This window comes from Oncorhynchus kisutch, linkage group LG16, assembly GCF_002021735.2.
Source record: "Oncorhynchus kisutch isolate 150728-3 linkage group LG16, Okis_V2, whole genome shotgun sequence".
NCBI classification, from domain to species: Eukaryota; Metazoa; Chordata; class Actinopteri; order Salmoniformes; family Salmonidae; genus Oncorhynchus; species Oncorhynchus kisutch.
The window spans coordinates 15,418,357-15,437,772 of NC_034189.2; the positions used below are offsets into that span (position 1 = coordinate 15,418,357).

Below are 19,416 nucleotides of genomic sequence, written 5' to 3' on the forward strand. Positions count from 1 at the left end.
CTCTCTCTCTCTCTCTCTCTCTCTCTCTCTGCCTCACACTCTCTCTCTCTCTCTCTCTCTCTCTCTCTGCCTCACACTCTCTCCCTCTGCCCCTCTCTCTCTCTCTCTGCCTCACACTTGCTCCCTCTGCCCCTCTCTCTCTCTCCCTCTGCCCCTCTCTCTTCCCCTCTCTCTCTCTCTCTCTCTCTGCCTCACACTCTCTCCCTCTGCCCCTTTCTCACGTACTCTCTCTCTCCCTCTCTCGCCCCCTTCACCCCCCTGCTCATTTCTGCCTTGCAAAAAGAAAAACTTATCTAACTCTCTCTCCACTTTCTTTCTGCCTGCCTATACCTCTATACCACCCTGGTTCTTTGTGTCTTCCCCTGTTCTCTCTCTGGGTTTCTATAAGCCCCCTCTCTATTCTCCCGTCTCCCTCATTTTCTTCTCCCCTCTCTGTGCCTCTCTGTCTGCCCCTCGCCCTCTCTCCTTTCCCATCATACCCCTCTACTGTCTTCTGTCCCTCTCCTCCTCTCCTCTGTCGCTCCCCCCTTTCACTCAGACGATCAGCCCCTTCCTGTTTCGCTCCACTTTCTCTCTCTCTATCTCTCTCTCTCCCCCTTTCTCTGTGGAGTATTTCACTCCCTCTGCATAGTTGTCTAGTCAGGTTTTGTTGATGGGTTTGGTGTTTAACTGCTGCTGGTCTAGGGGGATAAAGTCACAGTAAATACAGTAAATACACTTGTAAAAACATTAGTGCATTTCTGTGCATTGATTGTTCAAGTACACAAACTGGAAACAGATATTATTACGGTAGTAACTATATGTAACAATGTTTAGCTACACTGTAAATACACTGTGCCTGCCTATTTTACTAAAATGCTAATACTGTACATTGGTTTATGTCACTTTGAATGCAAAGTATGACCCCCATGACAACATTTTCTGATACCAAGCAATACAGGTATTTGAGTTGAATGGCTTCCTTCCAGTTAGAATTTAATAATACAGGTACAAATGGTGTAAGTACAATTGAAGTCCGATACCTGCAACCACATAGCATGCAAACATTGAACCACAAACAGAACAAGCATTTCCTAATTCGTTTAAAAACATAAGTATATTTTGTGCTTAAAACTGCATATGTAAGATGGCACTTACAAAAACACATGAAAATAAAACTTTTATTTACACTACCGTTGAAAAGTCTGGGGTCACTTAGAAATGTCACTTAGAAATGGTCTTGTTTTTGAAAGAAAAGCACATTTTTTGTCCCATTAAAATAACATCAAATTGATCAGAAATACAGTGTAGACATTGTTAATGTTGGAAATGGCTATTGTAACTGGAAACTGCTGATTTTTTATGTAATATCTTTTGAACAGTAGTGTACCTCTCCCAATATAATGTAGCATATATTCTGTAGTACATACCTCTCCCAATATAATGTAGCATATATTCTGTAGTACATACCTCTCCCAATATAATGTAGCATATATTCTGTAGTACATACCTCTCCCAAAATAATGTAGTGTATATTCTGTAGTACATACCTCTCCCAATATAATGTAGTGTATATTCTGTACTACATTCCTCTCCCAATATAATGTAGTGTATATTCTGTAGTACATACCTCTCCCAATATAATGTAGTATATATTCTGTAGTACATACCTCTCCCAATATAATGTAGTATATATTCTGTAGTACATACCTCTCCCAAAATAATGTAGTATATATTCTGTAGTACATACCTCTCCCAATATAATGAATTGTATATTCTGTAGTACATACCTCTCCCAATATAATGTAGTATATATTCTGTAGTACATACCTCTCCCAATATAATGTAGTATATATTCTGTAGTACATACCTCTCCCAATATAATGAATTGTATATTCTGTAGTACATACCTCTCCCAATATAATGTAGTATATATTTTGTAGCACCGAGTTAGTAGTGTGGTACTGCATAACTTCCAGTTAGACAAATTACTGTAGATATCGATTCAATGGGTTCAATATCCTTTTGAATTTAGATATGGAGAGTTCCTATGAGACCCATGAAACCAGACAATGAGAGAGACAGATAGCTGGCTGCTATCTGAGGATGTTAGGCGTGGAGGGCTGCCTAAGTATGGTCCCCAATCAATAGCTTACTGCATATTGTACAATAACATGATTTAAATACTGTTTGGTGCCAACTTTAACTAGCTTAGAATTACTTTTATACTTAATTATACATGTAAGTTATTGTAACTGAATCCAACACTCATTGTATTGTATTGAGTTGGGGCGGCAGGGTAGCCTAGTGGTTAGAGCGTTGGACGAGTAACCGGAAGGTTGCAAGTTCAAACCCCTGAGCTGACAAGGTACAAATCTGTTGTTCTGCCCCTGAACAGGCAGTTAACCCACTGTTCCTAGGCTGTCATTGAAAATAAGAATTTGTTCTTAACTGACTTACCTAGTTAAATAAAGGTCAAGTAAAAAATTTTAAAAAAAATTTAAGTTGGAGGCATAGGCTAGTAGTGCATATTGCATTCAAAAATACACAATCTATAAATTCATGACAAAAACATTTGGAACTTGCTAACTTTCATTCATTTTGAATAACGTCATCATGGAGTACATTTTTTTGTCACTATTGTTTTGAACATTTGTTTTAGGACTAAAGCCCGACTGAGTGTTCTACTCAATGCATTGTCAATTGCCGCTAATGAAGATTTAATCAAAAGTGCATTACAGTGGCTTTGAAACATAATGACATCTCAAAAGGAGGCAAATAATAAATAGGAAAACCTTTTGTCATCATTGGGATGTTACCAGATTGGCTTTAGATGCAATATAACTTTAGCTAGCTAGCTAAGATTAAGGGGACAGTACCGCATTTTAGCTTGCTAATGTTAGCATTGCTAGCTATTTTTTTACAAACTTGCTAGTTAATGGCAAAATTGTTGTCTCTCTAAAGTCAATTTGACAACATCATAATGATGGCGAAGTTGTTTCCTACTAATCATTTGCCTACTTTAGCATTGTCATCGTATTTGCAAACCACTGTAGTGTCAGTTAGATCAGCACCCGTTCAGTATGACTGTGCCTCAATCTACGTTGGGGATCAATATGGCTACGGCATCTGTAGAACATTGATGACAAAAGCAACGACGTGAGTGAGTGACAGAGGTGCAAACAGTGAATAAAAGCTACAAGCATATTATTTAGAATAACACATTACACATTTTACACCCTATACCTAACCAGCGTCATATTGCGTTATTAGCTCATGATCGCAAACAAAACGTTTGTACACTTGGCGAATACAAAAGTATAGCATATATGGAAGAGAAGGATAACAAAATCAATCAATCAAATAGTCACTGAAAAGACCCAACACTCTAACAAACCAGTTGAAGAAACATAGTTTGGTAGTCTCTCCTCACAGCCTTAACAGCTGATTTGATTCTAGGTGCTTGGATGAATAGTTTGGTAGTCTCTCCTCACAGCCTTAACAGCTGATTTGATTCTAGGTGCTTGGATGAATAGTTTGGTAGTCTCCCCTCACAGCCTTAACAGCTGATTTGATTCTAGGTGCTTGGATGAATAGTTTGGTAGTCTCCCCTCACAGCCTTAACAGCTGATTTGATTCTAGGTGCTTGGATGAATAGTTAGGTAGTCTCTCCTCACAGCCTTAACAGCTGATTTGATTCTAGGTGCTTGGATGAATAGTTTGGTAGTCTCTCCTCACAGCCTTAACAGCTGATTTGATTATAGGTGCTTGGATGAATAGTTTGGTAGTCTCTCCTCACAGCCTTAACAGCTGATTTGATTCTAGGTGCTTGGATGAATAGTTTGGTAGTCTCTCCTCACAGCCTTAACAGCTGATTTGATTCTAGGTGCTTGGATGAATAGTTTGGTAGTCTCCCCTCACAGCCTTAACAGCTGATTTGATTCTAGGTGCTTGGATGAATAGTTTGGTAGTCTCCCCTCACAGCCTTAACAGCTGATTTGATTCTAGGTGCTTGGATGAATAGTTTGGTAGTCTCCCCTCACAGCCTTAACAGCTGATTTGATTCTAGGTGCTTGGATGAATAGTTTGGTAGTCTCTCCTCACAGCCTTAACAGCTGATTTGATTCTAGGTGCTTGGATGAATAGTTTGGTAGTCTCTCCTCACAGCCTTAACAGCTGATTTGATTCTAGGTGCTTGGATGAATAGTTTGGTAGTCTCTCCTCACAGCCTTAACAGCTGATTTGATTCTAGGTGCTTGGATGAATAGTTTGGTAGTCTCTCCTCACAGCCTTAACAGCTGATTTGATTCTAGGTGCTTGGATGAATAGTTTGGTTCTTATACAATGTTTACATGATCTTTCCGTGTTCTTATTTGGTCCAGACTAGGCCTATGGATAGTAGAGTGCCATTCCTGTCGTTGGTTCATATATGTCACCTGGTTGGTCTATAGGCTACTGTACTGAGCTGTACGATGGCCACAGTGTCAGAACAGTACTCTACTGTCTATACCACAATAAGACTGTCGGCAGTGTGTGTGTGTGTGTGTGTGTGTGTGTGTTCCACACTCTGCATACTGTATGTGCTCATGCATCCAGGGCTGGACATACTCATTTGCATAGATCCCTATCGCACCTAGTCTAGGCTATACCACATATACGGTCACACAGACAGAATCTACACTACTAACATCCCAACCAACCTGCACTGTATAAACGGCATCATGAAAGGATATATTTTAATGAAGTCCAATAAAGCCACTATACGCTATAGTACACACACACACACACACACACACACACACACACACACACACACACACACACACACACACACACACACACACACACACACACACACACACACACACACACACACACACACACGCGCACACACGCAAACGCACACACACACTCACACACACACACGCACACACACACACGCACACACACGCATACACACGCATACACACACATGCACGCCCGCACACAAACACACACGCATACACACACACGCATACAGACATACACAATACACATACACACGGATACACACACACACACGCATACACACACACGCATACACACACACACACACACACACTAGGCCATGGCTGCCAGTCAGTGGTTCAGACAGAGTGGTTTGGCCTAGCGGGGAGCCGCAGAGGGAGGACAATGCTCCTTCTGTGTGGCTGGAGTGTCCACGGTATCAATGACTCTGCGAGCAACTGTGTCCGGCCGATCCAACATGGCCACCCACAGCAGACTCTGTTGATGCTAGATCCTGGGTTAGTTAGAGCCGTAATGTCTCTTTGTTTGCTTTATGTTCAGTTTCACCCTTATGTAAATGTCAAACGTAAGTTGTTTTGGAGTCCGGAATCCAGTTTCTGGACAGAAAGGGATGAGAGTTAACAGAGAGAGGTTGAGAAAGGCTTGGGTGTTAGATGTTTGCCAGAAAGAGTTCTGTGGCACATCATGTGTGTATTCAGGTAGAGTAAGATTGAGTCATCTCAATACAGTCTTCTCTAGAAGAGAATGTAGATTACAAGGCAGCTGGTTTGGAAGTTAAAAGGAGAGAGAGGGGGGGGGGATTGCGGGTTGACAGGGCAGAAGGAAAGGAAGAGAAAAGGAGATATAGAGGAACAGAAAGAGATGACAGTGGGTGTAAGATAAGATCACTCGTGTTTGTCGCTGAGATCAAGATTACACTGCAGTGGAAGGAGACTGATGCTGTAGAGACAAACAGCAACCATAGCATTTAAAGCACAGTGTGAATGTGGTTGCGTGTGTATATGTGTGTGTATGTGTGTGTGAGTGAGTGAGGGAGTGTGGGTATGAGTGTGTGTAACTCACCTGTGTGTGTCCCCTCCCAGATGCTGGGGATTCCCCCTCCTTCTGACTGCCAACAGAGGAGGAGTCTGAACAGCTACTGTGAACTATAGAGAGCGAGTGAGAGAAAGAGAGGGAGAGCAAGAGAGCGAATGAGTGAATGAGAAAGGGAGATAAAGGGATATGGAGAGAGAGACAGAGAGAGAGCAAGAGAGACAGAGAGAGAGGGAGAGAGAAAGACAGAAAGGATGAGGGAGGGAGGGTGGGAGGGAGGGAGGGAGGGAGGGAGGGAGGGAGGGAGGGAGGGAGGGAGGGAGGGAGGGAGGGAGGGAGGGAGGGAGGGAGGGAGGGAGGGAGGGAGGGAGGGAGGGAGGGAGGGAGGGAGGGAGGGAGGGCAAGAAAAAGAGATAGAGAGGTGGTGGGGGAGGGTCAGTGGCCTGCCAATAAAGTGTTTATAATGAAATTAAAATTGGATCACCGCAGAAAGACAGAGGACAATTCTATAATGTGAAATATTACTATTCACAGGGAGATACAGTTGAAGTCAGAAGTTTACATACACTTAGGTTGCAGTCATTAAAACTCGTTTCTCAACCACTCCACAATTTTCTTGTTAATTAACAAACTATAGATTTGGCAAGTCGGTTAGGACATCAACTTTGTGCATGTCACAAGTCATTTTCAGATTATTTCACTGTATCACAATTCCAGTGGGTCAGAGATTTACATACACTAAGTTGAATGTGCCTTTAAACAGCTTGGAAAACTCCTGTCACGACTTCCTCCGAAGTTGGTTCCTCTCCTTGTTCGGGCGAAGTACGGCGGTCAACGTCACCGGTCTTCTAGCCATCGCCGATCCACCTTTAATTTTCCATTTGTTTTGTCTTGTCTTCCCACTCACCTGGTTTCAATTACATCAATTACATGTTGTGTATTTAAGCCTCTGTTCCCCACATGTCCTTGTCCGGTATTGTTTATTGTAAGTGCCTGTGCACGTTATGTCTGGTGTGCGTCTGGTTTTGGACCCATTTATTGATTGTTCTGTTTTCCGGTGGTTTTTATTATTAAACTGCGCAGTTAGAAACACCGTTTTTGCCCTCCTGCAACTTCTCTGCCGCTAGTACGCACCCCTTACATTTCCAGAAAATGATGTCATGGCTTTAGAAGCTTCTGATAGGCTGATTGACATCATTTGAGTCAATTGGAGGTGTACCTGTGGATGTATTTCAAGGCCTACCTTCAAACTCAGTGCCTCTTTGCTTGACATCATGGGAAAATCTAAAGAAATCATCCAAGACCTCCACAGGTCTGGTTCATCCTTGGGAGCAAATACCAAATGCCTGAAGGTACCACGTTCATCTGTATAACCAATAGTACGCAAGTATAAACACCATGGGACCAAGCAGCCGTCATACCGCTCAGGAAGGAGACGCGTTTTGTCTCCTAGAGATGAATGTACTGTTGTGCAAAAAGTGTGAATCAATCCCAGAACAACAGCAAAGGACCTTGTGAAGATGCTGGAGGAAACGGGTACAAAAGTATCTATATCCACAGTAAAACAATTCCTATATCGACATAACCTGCTCAGCAAGGAAGAAGCCACCGCTCCAAAACCGCCATAAAAAAAGCCAGACCATGGTTTGCAACTGCACATATCGTACTTTTTGCAGAATTGTCCTCTGGTCTGATGAAACAAAAATAGAACTGTTTGGCCATAATGACCATCATTATGTTTGGAGGAAAAAGGGGAAGGCTTTGCAAGCCGAAGGACACCATCCCAACCGTGAAGCATGAGGGTGGCAGCATCATGTTGTGGGGGTGGTTTGCTGCAGGAGGGCCTGGTGCACTTCACAAAATAGATGGCATCATGAGGGAGGAAAATGATGTGGATATATTGAAGCAACATCTCAAGACATCAATAAGGAAGTTAAAGCTTGGTCGCAAATGGGTTTTGCAAATGGACAATGACCCCAAGCATACCTCCAAAGTTGTGGTAAAATGAACAACAAAGTCAAGCTATTGGAGTGGCGGTCACAAAGCCCTGACCTCTATCCTATAGAAAAGCAAGGAGGCCTTCAAACCTGACTCAGTTACACCAGCTCTGTCAGGAGGAATGGGCCAGAATTCACCCAACTTATTGTGGGAAGCTTGTGGAAGGCTACCCGAAACGTTTGACCTAAGTTAAACAATTTAATGGCAATGCTACCAAATACTAATTGAGGGTATGTAAACTTCTGACCCACTGGGAATGTGATGAAATAAATAAAAGCTGAAATAAATCATTCTCTCTACTATTATTCTGACATTTCACATTCTTAAAATAAAGTGGTGATCCTAACTGACCTAAGACAGGGAATTTTACTCAGATTGAATGTCAGGAATTGTGAAAAACTGAGTTTAAATGTATTTGGCTATGGTGTAGGTAAAGTATCTCGTTTTACTGTGGATAGAGATACAATACACATAAGGTAATCATATGGTCCGTTAAGGTGTGTGTGAGTGCATTTGTACCTCTGTCATTCAGACTGTAGATAGAGGCCATTTCAGATGTGTCTGGTGCTCCTGTGACATCTAGCAGTATCTTACTGGACAGACCAATACACATTGTCTCTATCAGACATGAGAGAGAGAGAGAGAGGCTTATACATACAGTGGGTGCATCTATAAGAATGCACACCTGTGTAGTAGATGGTTGGAGTAAGATTGGTCACATGACCACGTGACAGGTTAGAATGAGAAAGGTTAGATTAGAATGTTGTGAATGAGGGTAGAGAAGGGACAGGTGACTGTTCAGGTGTCATACCTGTGCTATGGATACACATACACAAGCACACAGTCTAGGCTATTGATTAGAACTTAGTACGATGAACAGGTCCCTAGCGGGCCAACACCATATGACACGTGTTACACACAATGGCGATTTCAAAAGAGAGAGAGATAGAGTACGCGAAAGAAAAACACAATTGGGTGCATTTGTCAGTTACGATTATTTCAACCCCAACCTTGCCCCAAACTACCGCTCTTATGGGTCAGAATATAACAATGTAATTACGTGTTGAAGGTCTCTGATGGGGGGGGTCTCTGCATGGACCGTGGTTCCGACTTATCTGATGATGGTCCATCTTCGGTTACCGGGTGTAACTCTCTGTTTCTCCTCACGATGTCAGTGTCCTTTCTTTTAGTGGTCTGTTTCCTCGCACTTGCTCTGAAAAAGGGGTCTTCGGAGGAGGGCTAATCAGCCGTGGGGATGGTTCCAGCGTGGGAAGGAAAACAGTGTAGACACATGATTCCTTGGAGAGTGGTGACCGGGTCGTCCTGCTTGAATTCACCCCCGTTAGATACGGCTACTTGTCCGTAGAATAGGTTGTAAAAAGGTTATTTTGTCCTCCTCAACCTCGTGTTGCGTTTTGGGTTTGCTCACCACTCAGACCTTGGCTGCAGCTCAGGATCACTTAGTCTAATATGTTCATTCTTAACTCCCTCGGGTCAGAAATGGGCGTTTCCGCCTTCAGGGCAATTCTCTGGGCGTACCAAGTTATGAGGCAAGGTCTGGATTTTACTCAGCTCCAATTTAGACAACTAACTTCACATTTCATCTTTACAAAAACATTATCTTTTTTCTGAACATTTTCCACACAAATGTACAATATGCAAACATCAGGCACATATTAGGAAAACTCTTAGTTACAAAGTTTTCATTATAACGTCGTCCTTTAACTTTTAATAATATAACAAAACGACATTCATTTTCGTATTCCATCTATCGTCATTACCACCAATGTGGCTGACGAAACCTATTGTCCCAAAGTCCATTAATTGCATGTTAATGTTCTGAGGCCGGTTCTCCATAGTGAGAGGACAAAGGAATTTTGCCTGCTGCCTTAAGATTTACAATGGGCGTGAGGTGTCATAAAACCCCCCACCTCAATGGCTCTCGATCTCTTTCCCTTTGATGAGTGTCAGAGATCTCTCTGTAGGATTGTGGTCCACGGTAACCTGACACGAGCAGGCCAGTCATGACAACAGTGTGACTGAGAGGGTAAAGCCAGGGTTTAGAGGTCGTACCTGTGTTGTGTATGGTGTGGGTCCAAAGGAGCTGAGTGATATCGTGTGTCCAGGCTGCCCTCTCCTCTCCACTCTGACACTGCAGGGTCAGGCAGTCCCGGATACGGAGAGAAAGAGAGAGAAAGAGAGAGAGAGAGAGAGAGAGAGAGACAGAGATAGAGAGAGACGGAGAGAGAGGGAGAGAGAGAGACATACAGACAGTGGATGCATCTTTTTCTCATATAACTGCAGTTTTGAAGTTATGGATTTACTCTGTCATTTCTCTGTAGGTGTCGTGTTTATTTGAGAACATACGTGTGTGTGAGCATGTGTGTCATTGTGAATGTGGGCGTATGTACGTGTGTCTGTACTGCATGTATGTGTGTGTGTTTGCATACAGCGTTCCTATGTCTGAGTCGGTGTCTGTTACCTTGGTGCTGTGTTTGAAGCTGTAGGCGGTGTGTCCCAGGCTCTTCTGCTTGGTGAAGACGATGAGGGGTTGATAGAGGAACACACCCCGGTCTTCTTCCTCCTGGTCCTCCCACACACCTGACTCACCAGCTCTCCACGCTCCTCCACCGGGACCTAACAGACACACACACATAGGCAAGCACACGCACGTAAGGAAACGCCCACACACACACACGTGTCATGTAAACACTACAACAACATACTGTCAGATCATGACCTATAATTTACCACACTTCCACACACAGACATGCACAGTTTACCGTCCCCCAAACCACTTCATGTTGTATTTTGACCTGTCCAGTGATGTGAGGCTCATGTAACATGAGCTGTGTGTCAAACCTCCTCCACCACTCAGTTATTTAGCTAGCTACCTCTCAGAGAGCTGTGTGTCAAACCTCCTCCACCACTCAGTTCTTTAGCTAGCTACCTCTCAGAGAGCTGTGTGTCAAACCTCCTCCACCACTCAGTTATTTAGCTAGCTACCTCTCAGAGAGCTGTGTGTCAAACCTCCTCCACCACTCAGTTCTTTAGCTAGCTACCTCTCAGAGAGCTGTGTGTCAAACCTCCTCCACCACTCAGTTCTTTAGCTAGCTACCTCTCAGAGAGCAGTGTGTCAAACCTCCTCCACCACTCAGTTCTTTAGCTAGCTACCTCTCAGAGAGCTGTGTGTCAAACCTCCTCCACCACTCAGTTCTTTAGCTAGCTACCTCTCAGAGAGCTGTGTGTCAAACCTCCTCCACCACTCAGTTCTTTAGCTAGCTACCTCTCAGAGAGCAGTGTGTCAAACCTCCTCCACCACTCAGTTATTTAGCTAGCTACCGCTCAGGGAGCTGTGTGTCAAACCTCCTCCACCACTCAGTTCTTTAGCTAGCTACCGCTCAGGGAGCTGTGTGTCAAACCTCCTCCACCACTCAGTTCTTTAGCTAGCTACCTCTCAGAGAGCAGTGTGTCAAACCTCCTCCACCACTCAGTTATTTAGCTAGCTACCGCTCAGGGAGCTGTGTGTCAAACCTCCTCCACCACTCAGTTATTTAGCTAGCTACCGCTCAGGGAGCTGTGTGTCAAACCTCCTCCACCACTCAGTTATTTAGCTAGCTACCGCTCAGGGAGCTGTGTGTCAAACCTCCTCCACCACTCAGTTCTTTAGCTAGCTACCGCTCAGAGAGCAGTGTGTCAAACCTCCTCCACCACTCAGTTCTTTAGCTAGCTACCGCTCAGGGAGCTGTGTGTCAAACCTCCTCCACCACTCAGTTCTTTAGCTAGCTACCGCTCAGAGAGCAGTGTGTCAAACCTCCTCCACCACTCAGTTCTTTAGCTAGCTACCGCTCAGGGAGCTGTGTGTCAAACCTCCTCCACCACTCAGTTCTTTAGCTAGCTACCTCTCAGAGACCTATGTGTCAATCTTCCTCCACCACTCAGTTCTTTAGCTAGCTACCGCTCAGGGAGCTGTGTGTCAAACCTCCTCCACCACTCAGTTCTTTAGCTAGCTACCGCTCAGAGAGCAGTGTGTCAAACCTCCTCCACCACTCAGTTCTTTAGCTAGCTACCGCTCAGGGAGCTGTGTGTCAAACCTCCTCCACCACTCAGTTCTTTAGCTAGCTACCTCTCAGAGACCTATGTGTCAATCTTCCTCCACCACTCAGTTATTTAGCTAGCTACCGCTCAGAGAGCAGTGTGTCAAACCTCCTCCACCACTCAGTTATTTAGCTAGCTACCGCTCAGGGAGCTGTGTGTCAAACCTCCTCCACCACTCAGTTATTTAGCTAGCTACCGCTCAGGGAGCTGTGTGTCAAACCTCCTCCACCACTCAGTTATTTAGCTAGCTACCGCTCAGAGAGCAGTGTGTCAAACCTCCTCCACCACTCAGTTATTTAGCTAGCTACCTCTCAGAGACCTATGTGTCAAACTTCCTCCACCACTCAGTTATTTAGCTAGCTACCGCTCAGAGAGCAGTGTGTCAAACCTCCTCTACCACTCAGTTATTTAGCTAGCTACCGCTCAGGGAGCTGTGTGTCAAACCTCCCCCACCACTCAGTTATTTAGCTAGCTACCGCTCAGAGAGCAGTGTGTCAAACCTCCTCCACCACTCAGTTATTTAGCTAGCTACCGCTCAGAGAGCAGTATGTCAAACCTCCTCCACCACTCAGTTATTTAGCTAGCTACCACTCAGAGAGCAGTGTGTCAAACCTCCTCCACCACTCAGTTATTTAGCTAGCTACCTCTCAGCTAACTACCTCTCTGCGTGAAAGTCTCAATGTCTTCATGTGTGAGTGTGTGTTAACATGCCATCCTATGTTTATGCATGTGCGTGTGTGTATGTATGCGTGTGAGTGTTTGTGTGCACCCTATTCCCTATAAAGAGCACTACTATTGACCAGAGCCCTATGAACAAAAGAAGGGCACTATATAGGGAATATGGTGCCATTTGAGACACAATAGTTTAGGGTTGAAACCTTGTCACTAGTCTGGGAGCGTTATACCAGTGTTGGGATTAATCTATACTAATCTAAATCTAATCTAATCTAGATTAATCTAAATCTGGCATTCTCACCGGACACCCGACGATGAGGTCGCTGGCCCGGAGGTCCTCACCGTGGCGCTGGGCGTGTCTAAGGACGGAGAGGAAGGAGTCATAGGCGTGGTTTAGCCCTCCCAGCTCCTCCAGAACATCACAGTACTGTTCCAGTTTGTGTAGGGGACTGGAGACAGTGGGGGAAGGACAGGAGGGAGAGAGGAGGGGTGGCAAGGAGTCTGAGCTGGGAAGGGACGAGGAGGAGGAGAGGGGAAGGAGAGGACTTCAGCCATCTATGGTCATTATCATCAATCTCATTTTTTTCTTCACATAACATAAAAATTATCAACAAACAGACATAACAAACACAGTGCAATACTTGCAACTCCAGTCCATAAAACAAAACTACAAATACAAAAAAAAATCCTATTAAATATACAGATTTGGCCAAGCCTCCCACCAAATCATCATCATCACCATCATCATTGTTCTCACATCATCATTTTCATGATAGAGTACCGGTACTTTTAGGCATCTTCTACTGCCACCCTGTGGTCGTTTTAGATAACTACAGCGAACATTCTACCCTCAGATCTCTGCTAATACCATCTGTGTGATGTTCTCCTTGTTTACTCAGTTTAAAGCTGTGATCAGACATTGCCCTGTGTATGTATCAGACGGGCTATTATAATATATTGAAAGTCTGGTGATTGGTTTTAGGGTAATCCAACATTAATGAGTTATTTTAGGGTATACAATGCAGTGCTAATTGCCTTTACTATATGAAACAGCTCAAAATCCCAGCCATTATTATGAGCTTTCCTCCCCTCACCAGCCTCCACTGATGCTGTAATAATGTTTTTTGAATGGAACGTTTTCTTACCTTAAAGAAGTCTGCAGCCTAAGTGACCAACAAGGAGTCCACTTCTGGTTTGGTCCTTACTATATGCAGTGAGGGTACTGGAGAAACACCTCTCTCTTTGTATGAGAGGGAGAAAGAGGGATAAAGAGTGAGCGAGAGCCAGAGAGAAAGAGGGGGAGAGATTGAATAAAGTAGTCAATTTCTTCTTCTTCTACTTCTCGATGGTGTTGCCCATGCTAAAACATCCCTCTATCCAACTCTATGTGACCCACTCACACGTTTACTGAAGAGGTCCTGTTTCAGCAGACTCTGCAGTAAAGCTCCCTCCATGACTGGGAGGAGGTACTGCGAGAGGAAGGCGCTGAAGCTGGCCAAGTTGTGGAAAAGGAGGTCTGCTTCCCTCCGGAGGGGGGACGGGGTGTCTGGACCTTCCAAGAGGGGCAGGTAGGTCTCCTCCACACCCGTTAACATGGCCACGTACTGCCTCCCTGAACTCAGCATCCTACACCATAATAGATAGAGCTTGCTGTAGGGAGAAAGGGGGGGGGGGTAGAGGATGAAGGGAGTGGATAAGGAGGGGAAGGGGAGAAAGGTAAATGGGGGGAATCAGAAAGAGAGAGGAAGTGGGAAAGAAGGGAAGGGGGAAGAGGAAGAGGAATAGCGAAAGAGATGGAGGGAGATAGAGGAAGGGATGACAGAGAATGGGGAAAGAGAGAAAGTGGAGGGAAGGAGTAAAGAGAGGGAACCCCCTGCCCTCCTCCTCCCCCATCCCTCTACCTACTCCCTCTCTCTCCAGTCTTCCCTCTGTGATACAACACAACACAGTACAACGCTATACTAGTGTTCCATTTCATTCAGATCTTCCCTCCCTCTCTCCTACCTTTTCCAGTTTGTCCGCCATGGCAGCCAATCGACCGAGGACTTCCAGGTCGCTGCCTCTGTGATTGGACACATGTACGAGGCGGTGGAGGGCATTGTCCACACTATCATAGAGGTTAGAGGTCGCAGCCCTGAGGGGCACAGGGTTCAAAGGTCATAAAGGATATTATTATATAGGAGTGAATCCTAACTTCCACTTCAGTCGAATTTTCACTCCCATTGACATCACATGACTCAGTTAATATTTTACTTAGTGTAAGTTAGGATTAATTGATTTAATGAAAGAGATAGAAGATGGATGTGTTATAATAGGAACCGTTTTCAAATACATTTCTCATACGTTATATCCATGATAGGATCATCTATTTTAATTCCATTTTCATTTGGACACACTGATGGGACAGGGTCATGGATATGTACTAGAAAGCTCATCTATCTTTGCAATGGCCACTTCTGTGACAGCATGGGAAGCTCCATTGAGGGAAAGTGCGCCTTCTATCCAACTCTATGGACAGGGTAGCTGATGGTACCTGCAGTCTGGGGATCGCTGTGCAAGTCCTGATGTGGTCAGCCTTGCCAGCCAGGCCCCGCCCTTCAGCTGTAGCTCAGTCAGCCGTTGGTCGACGAGGACGCTCGTCATCAGCTCTCTGTGTTTATCCACACTGAGGGGAACAGTCTGGAAAAGAGACCAAAAAAATAATCTGGTAAACATTGTGTTCTTAAGCAAGATGGTTCACGCTCAGAAAGTATGTGACATTTACACAAAATGTATTCAACTTTTTTCATAAGTTCACTCAAAAGTTGTTGTTTTTCTTCTAAAAATCCATTTGATGATAATTGTTAGTATTTCACCCCATAACACCTCATTGACTTGTTTGCTACCATGTTAAACCACACAGAAGCAGTGGTATAGTAATACACATAGCATACCTTGATACAGTCTGGTAGTGGTGCTGTGTCCATAGACTGCAGTTCACCCTCCAACAGAGAGAGGGCGCTCTCAAAACACTCAGTCAGACTCAACACTCTAAAAGCAAAAACAGGACTGGAGTAACTTAGTACAGTTAGTCTACAGTTCAAATGGCACCCTATTCCCTGCAGTGAACTGTTATTGACCAGAGCACTACTTTTGACCAGGGACACAACCTATAATAGTTCATACTTCACATGACATAAAAAGGCTTGATGGTGAAAACATTGATACGGCTGATTTCATATCTAAGGAAATAATGTGTGCGATATCAGGCTGTCTTTTTCATTCAAGTCACATGACTCGAGTAACATACAATGTTGTGTGTGTGTGTGTGTGTACGCTGTGCTGTGTGCGTGTGTGACTGTAAATCAATTTGAGATAAGTGTCTCAAGACCGAGACCAAGACCAAATGCCAATAGTGGCATATTGATTGAGCTGCATATGGAATCTGAATTGATTTGAGAAAGAATAGGCTTTATGACTGTAAGTCTTAGCATTCAAAGAGCTAAACTTGATATTCTGAGTACTAGAAACATGCTAGGAAGAGACTCTCTCTCTCTCTCTCTCTCTCATCAGTCTCTGTTTCCCTGCCCCTCCCTCCATCCAGCTTTCCCTCCCTCCCTCTCCAGTCTGAAAGCCAGTTAGAGCGGCAGTGTTTATAGTCTCCATCCATCTCCAGGGGCAGCTACTGCCTGTCTACATACCTGTCCCTCGCACCGTGTGCACACACACACACACACAAACACACGCACGCACGCACACACACACACACACACACAGATAAAAGGGAATTACATTTAGTGTGACAAGCGATACAGTGTTAGAATTCATTTGAATTGAACTCTACTTTATATAGCCACCCAGTATATCACACACACACACACACACACACACACACACACACACACACACACACACACACACACACACACACACACACACACACACACACACACACACACACACACACACACACACACACACAAACACTCCACTTCCCTCATTAATCATCGGTATCACTCCATTTGACCTCTGACCCTGTTACTTTAATGGTAAATTATGTTTTTATAGAGGACACTATCCTTCATCCTCCTTTCTTATCGTCCCGTCAATGATAAATGTTGTTGTGTGTGTGTGTGTGTGATGTGATGTGTGTGTGTGTCTACGCCTTCTAGACTGTGGGGAGACTCCTGCTGCTGCTCCTTCACCAGAATGAGGACAGAGCCAAGACCTCCCGGTACTACAGCCTGGACCAGTGGCGGTCCTCATATGAACCAGTTTCATCATAGCGCTTGATGGTTTTTGCATCTGTACTTGAAGAAACTTTCAAACTTTCAAAGAACAGGACCACGCTGAGATGTTTTGAACATCTATCTCCCCCTTCACCCACACACTCACTCTCCTCCTCTATCTCCCCCTTCACCCACACACTCACTCTCCTCCTCTATCTCCCCCTTCACCCACACACTCACTCTCCTCCTCTATCTCCCCCTTCACCCACACACTCACTCTCCTCCTCTATCTCCCCCTTCACCCACACACTCACTCTCCTCCTCTATCTCCCCCTTCACCCACACACTCACTCTCCTCCTCTATCTCCCCCTTCACCCACACACTCACTCTCCTCCTCTATCTCCCCCTTCACCCACACACTCACTCTCCTCCTCTATCTCCCCCTTCACCCACACACTCACTCTCCTCCTCTATCCCCCCCCCCCCCCCCCCCACACACACACACACTCACTCATTCAGAGTGGTCTCTCTTTTCATTGTCGCTCAGCAGAGCATGAGTCATGACACACTTTCCCACTAACACAGTGAAACGACTGCCCTCTTTCATTCTCTCCCTCACTCGCCTGCCCCCAACTCCTCTCTCTCTCTCTCTCTCTCTCTCTCTCTCTCTCTCTCTCTCTCTCTCTTTCTCCTCATCCACTCCCTCTCTTCTCCCTTTCTTTAAGTGCACAGGAGTCACATATGGAAAAAAATAGTGTCATGACTCATGCTGCACTGAGCAACAATGAAAGAGACACCACTCTGAATGAGTGTGTGTGTGTGTTTGTGTGTGTGTGTGTGTGTGTGTGAGAGAGAGAGAGAAACGCTAACTGGGTAACAGTGTGTGTGTGTGTGTGTGTGTACTCACACAGGCATGCTGCTGTTGTTTGTGTAGAAGGTGCTTGGCAGGGAGTAAGTTGTCCAGCAGGTACATCAGACTATCTTGCTGATAAGTCTACTCCAACACAGAGAAAACCTGCACAGATACAGAGAACGATACAGAGAAAGATTTTAGTTAACTGTGTTCTTTAGCCCTGTGCTCATTACCTATTGTTGTCTTACTGCTGCTGTTTAATTATTTGTTACTTGTATTTCTTATTCTTTTTAAGGTATTTTTTTCTATCTATATTTTGAACTGCATTGTTGGTTAGAGCTTGTACGTATTTCACTGTTGTATTCGGCGCATGTGACCCATGAACTTTGATTTGACACACACAAACATGTACAGAAAGGCAAATACACACTGACCACAGTAGGCTTCTGAGGGGAAAACGGCTCATAATAATGGTTGGAACGGAGCGAACGGAAAGGAAACCATGTGGTTGATATACTTGATACCATTCCATTTATTCCGCTCCAGCTATTACCATGAGCCCTTATTAACCATTACCACAAGCCCTTATTAACCATTACCACGAGCCCTTATTAACCATTACCATGAGCTCGTCTTAACCATTACCACAAGCCCTTATTAACCATTACCACGAGCCCTTATTAACCATTACCGTGAGCTCGTCTTAACCATTACCACAAGCCCTTATTAAAAATTACCACAAGCCCTTGTTAACCATTAACATGAGCCCTTATTAACCATTACCATGAGCCCTTATTAACCATTACCATGAGCCCTTATTAACCATTACCATGAGCACTTATTAACCATTACCATGAGCCCTTATTAACCATTACCACGAGCCCTTATTAACCATTACCACAAGCCCTTATTAACCATTACAGTGAGCTCATCTTAACCATTACCACAAGCCCTTATTAAAAATTACCACAAGCCCTTGTTAACCATTACCATGAGCCCTTATTAACCATTACCATGAGCACTTATTAACCATTACCATGAGCCCCTATTAACCATTACCATGAGCTCGTCTTAACAATTACAACGAGCCCTTATTAACCATTACCATACGCCCTTATTAACCATTACCATGAGCCCTTATTAACCATTACCACGAGCCCTTATTAACCATTACCACGAGCCCTTATTAACCATTACCATGAACTCGTCTTAACCATTACCACAAGCCCTTATTAACCATTACCATGAGCCCTTATTAACCATTACCATGAGCCCTTATTAACCATTACCACGAGCCCTTATTAACCATTACCATGAGCTCGTCTTAACCATTACCACGAGCCCTTATTAACCATTACCATGAGCCCTTATTAACATTACCATAAGCCCTTATTAACCATTACCACGAGCCCTTATTAACCATTACCATGAGCTCGTCTTAACCATTACCACAAGGCCTTATTAACCATTACCATGAGCACGTCTTAACGATTACCACATGCCCTTATTAACCATTACCACGAGCCCTTATTAACCATTACCACAAGCCCTTATTAACCATTACCATGAGCACTTATTAACCATTACCATGAGCCCTTATTAACCATTACCATGAGCTCGTCTTAACAATTACAACGAGCCCTTATTAACCATTACCATACGCCCTTATTAACCATTACCATGAGCCCTTATTAACCATTACCACGAGCCCTTATTAACCATTACCACGAGCCCTTATTAACCATTACCATGAGCTCGTCTTAACCATTACCACGAGCCCTTAT

General features: G+C 44.3%; 1 long non-coding RNA gene across 2 annotated transcripts; it reads right to left on the bottom strand.

The window, feature by feature from the left end:
• Nucleotides 1-5,015: 5,015 nt before the first annotated feature.
• On the bottom strand, nt 5,016-16,376 carry LOC116354043 (uncharacterized). 2 transcript variants are annotated; one of them, XR_004203487.1, is made up of 11 exons: nt 15,504-16,376; nt 15,104-15,249; nt 14,575-14,704; nt 13,971-14,220; nt 13,716-13,810; nt 12,872-13,076; nt 10,280-10,434; nt 9,871-9,949; nt 8,317-8,415; nt 5,830-5,912; nt 5,016-5,363 (listed from the first exon to the last, which is right to left on the bottom strand). It is a non-coding gene; the product is annotated as an uncharacterized LOC116354043 (long non-coding RNA). The 2 variants fall into 2 exon arrangements; XR_004203486.1 differs by having other exon boundaries at nt 8,317-9,949.
• Between the last annotated feature and the right edge of the window lie 3,040 nt (nt 16,377-19,416).